The sequence below is a fragment of the Hemiscyllium ocellatum genome, chromosome 36 (genome assembly GCF_020745735.1).
Source record: "Hemiscyllium ocellatum isolate sHemOce1 chromosome 36, sHemOce1.pat.X.cur, whole genome shotgun sequence".
Taxonomy (NCBI): Eukaryota; Metazoa; Chordata; class Chondrichthyes; order Orectolobiformes; family Hemiscylliidae; genus Hemiscyllium; species Hemiscyllium ocellatum.
The window spans coordinates 8,251,612-8,255,936 of record NC_083436.1 but is presented as its reverse complement, the minus strand read 5'-3'; positions in this window follow the sequence as shown (position 1 = coordinate 8,255,936).

Genomic DNA, 4,325 nt, shown 5'->3' with positions numbered 1-4,325 from the left:
CTCAACCCAATCTAGTCCCACCTGCCAGCACCCGACCCATATCCCTCCAAACCCTTCCTATTCATATGCCCATCCAAATGCCTCTTAAATGTTGAAATTGTACCAGCCTCCACCACATCCTCTGGCAGCTCATTCCATACATGTACCACCCTCTGTGTGAAAAAGTTGCCCCTTAGGTCTCTTTTATATCTTTCCACTCTCAGCCTTAACCTATGCCCTCTAGTTCAGGACTTCCTGACCCTAGGGAAAAGATTTTGTCTATTTATCCTATCCCCTAATTATAAACATCTACAAGGTCACCCCTCAGCCTCCAATGCTCCAGGGAAAACAGCCCCAGCCTGTTCAGCCTCTCCCTGTAGCTCAGATCCTCCAACCCTGGCAACATCCTTGTAAATCTTTTCTGAACCCTTTCAAGTTTCACAGTATCTTTCTGATAGGAAGGAGACAGAATTGCACGCAATATTCCAACAGTAGCCTAACCAATGTTCTGTACAGCCACAACATGATCTCCCAACTCCTGTACTCAATACTCTGACCAATAAAGGAACGCATACCAAACGCCTTCTTCACTTTCCTATCTACCTGCGACTCCACTTTCAAGGAGCTATGAACCTGCACTCCAAGATCTCTTTGTTCAGCAACACTCCCTAGGACCTTATCATTAAGTGTATAAGTCCTGCTAAGATTTGCTTTCCCAAAATGCAGCACCTTGCATTTATCTGAATTAAACTGTATCTGCCACTTCTCAGCCCATTGGCCCATCTGGTCCAGATCCTGAGGTAACCCTCTTCGCTGTCCACTACATTTTCAATTTGGTGTCATCTGCAAACTTACTAACTGTACTTCTTATGCTCACATCCAAATCATTTATGTAAATGACAAAAAGTAGAGGGCCCAGCACTGATCCTTGTGGCACTCCACTGGTCACAGGCCTCCAGTCTGAAAAACAACACTCCACCACCCTTCTGTCTTCTACCTTTGAGCCAGTTCTGTATCCAAATGTCTAGTTCTCCCTGTATTCCATGAGATCTAGCCTTGCTAAACAGTCTCCCATAGGGAACCTTGTCGAACGCCTTACTGAAGTCCATATAGATCACATCTACGGCTCTGCCCTCATCAATCTTCTTTGTTACTTCTTCAAAAAACTCAATCAAGTTTGTGAGACATGATTTCCCATGCACAAAGCCAGGAAGGACTTCCTGATGAAGGGCTCTGGCCTGAAACGTCGAATTTCCTATGCCTTGGATTCCCTCCAACAACTTGCCACCACTGAGGTCAGGCTCACCAGTCGATAGTTCCCTGGCTTGTCTTTACCGCCCTTCTTAAACAGTGGCACCACGTTTGCCAACCTCCAGTCTTCTGGCACCTCACCTGTGACTATCGATGATACAAATATCTCAGCAAGAGGCCCAGCAATCACTTCTCTAGCTTCCCACAGAGTTCTAGGGTATACCTGATCAGATCCTGGGGATTTATCCCCCTTTTACCATTTCAAGACATCCAGCACTTCCTCCTCTGTAATATGGACATTTTGCAAGATGTCACCATCTATTTCCCTACAGTCTATATCTTCTGCATCCTTTTCCACAGTAAATACTGATGCAAAATTTTCTGCAGCTTGACACAAAGGCTGCCTTGCTGATCTTTGAGGGGCCCTATTCTCTCCCTAGTTACCCTTTTGTCCTTAATATATTTGTAAACCTCTTTGGATTCTCCTTAATTCTATTTGCCAAAGCTATCTCATGTCCCCGTTTTGCCCTCCTGATTTCTCTCTTAAGTATAGTCCTACTTTCTTTATACTCTTCTAAGGATTCATTCGATCTATCCTGTCTATACCTGACATATGCTTCCTTCTTTTTCTTAACCAAATCCTCAAATTCTTTAGTCATCCAACATTCCCTATACCCACCAGCCTTCCCTTTCACCCTGACAGGAATATACTTTCTCTGGATTCTTGTTATCTTATTTCTGAAGGCTTCCCATTTTCCAGCCGTCCCTTTACCTGCGAACATCTGCCTCCAATCAGCTTTTGAAAGTTCTTGCCTAATACCATCAAAATTGGCCTTTCTCCAATTTAGAACTTCAACTTTTAGATCTGGTCTATCCTTTTCCATCACTATTTTAAAACAAATAGAATTATGGTCGCTGGCCCCAAAGTGCTCCCCCACTGACACCACAGTCACCTGCCCTGCCTTATTTCCCAAGAGTAGGTCAAGTTTTGCACCTTCTCTAGTAGGTACATCCACATACTGAATCAGAAAATTATCCTGTACACACTTAAGAAATTCCTCTTCATCTAAACCTTTAACACAATGGCAGTCCCAGTCGATGTTTGGAAAGTTAAAATCCCCTACCGTAACTACCCTATTATTCTTACAGATAGCTGAGATCTCCTTACAAGTTTGTTTCTCAATTTCCCTCTGACTATTGGGGGGTCTATAATACAATCCCAATAATGTGATCATCTCTTTCTTATTTCTCAGTTCCACACAAATAACTTCCCTGGATGTGTTTCCGGGAATATCCTCCCTCAGCACAGCTGTAATGCTATCCCTTATCAAAAATGTCATTGCCCCTCCTCTCTTGCCTCCCTTTGTATCCTTCCTATAGCATTTGTATCCTGGAAAATTAAGCTGTCAGTCCTGCCCATCCCTGAGCCATGTTTCTGTAATCGCTATGATATCCCAGTCCCATGCCCTGAGTTCATCTAAATGCAGTTTAATTTATTAGTTCTACCTTGTCCCTGCCTGCCCTGGCTGTTTGACTCACTTCTGTTCTCAGCTGTACCCGTCTCAGACTGATCTCTTTCCTCACTATCTCCGTGGGTCCCACCACCACCCCCCATTCCTCCCCCCCCCCCCCCCCACCCCCACCTCCCCCCATACTAGTTTAAATCCTCCCAAGTAGTTCTAGAAAATTTCCCTGCCAGTATATTAGCCCCCTTCCAATTTAGGTGCAATCCATCCTTCTTGTACAGGTCACTTCTACCCCAAAAGAGATTCCAATTATCCATAAGTGTGAATCCCTCTCCCATACACCAGCTCCTCAGCCATGTATTCATCGACTCTATCCTCCTATTCCTGCCCTCACTAGCTCGTAGCACTGGGAGTAATCCAGATATTACTACCCTTGAGGACCTCCTTTTTAAATTTCTGCCTAACTCTCTGTAATCTCCCTTCAGACTCTCAACCTTTTCCCTTCCAATGTCGTTGGTTCCAATGTGGACAATGACCTCCTACTGGCCCCTCTCCCCCGTGAGAACATTCTGCACCCTCTCTGAGACATCCTTGATCCTGGCACCAGGGAAACAACACACCATTCTGCTTTTTCTCTGCTGGCCACAGAAACGTCTGTCTGTACCTCGGTCTACAGAATCCCCTAACACAATTGATCTCTTGGAAGCTGACGTACTCCTCATTGCATTAGAGCCAGTCTCAAGACCAGAAACTTGGCTGTTTGTGCTACGTTCCCCTGAGAATCCATCGCCCCCTATATTTTCCAAAACAGCATACCTGTTTGAAATGGGTATATCCACAAAAGATAGCCTGCACTAGCTGCCTACCTGCCTTTCCCTTCCTGGAGTTAACCCATCTATGTGACTGTATCTGAGACTTTCCCTCCTTCTTATAACTGCCATCCATCACATACTGTTGCTGTTGCAAATTCCTCATTGCTTCTATCTGTCTCTCCAACCGATCCACTCGATCTGATAAGATTCGCAGCCAACAGCATTTATGGCAGATATAATCCGCAGTAACCCTTAAACTCTCTTTAAACTCCCACATCTGACAAGAAGTACATATCACTGCAAAGGCCATTTTTGTTCCTTCACAATCTACAGACCCAGAAAATAACAACGTCTTATTCCCCTACAAACACTGCTCCAGGTTAAATTAATAGCTATGGCTTATATTTTAAGTTTAATCAAGAGGCTTATCTCCAAATACATATAATCAAGAAAGAATCCACTATACTCACTACTGCAGCCTTTCTGTTGGACACACTTAAAACAACAAATAACTTATCTGATTCTGTGCTGTGAATTTCACCCAAACAGATTCCTCCAAGATTAGTTGTAAATTTCACTGTTTGTTAATTTTCCCAGATGCACTCCAATGTCCAGCGATACATGAATTCAAACAGCAAAGACAGTAACTGTGCAGGTTTCTCTCTCTCTCTCTCTCTCTCTCCTGCACTGTCCTCGCCATGTGCTTCCTTTGTCTGCTCTTCTCCCTTTTAAAACTGCTGGTGTTTTGACTTTTTTTTCCCAAAGTTCCAAAACAATGCAACAGCATATAAAACAGTAATTGCTGCTCCTGGAATTC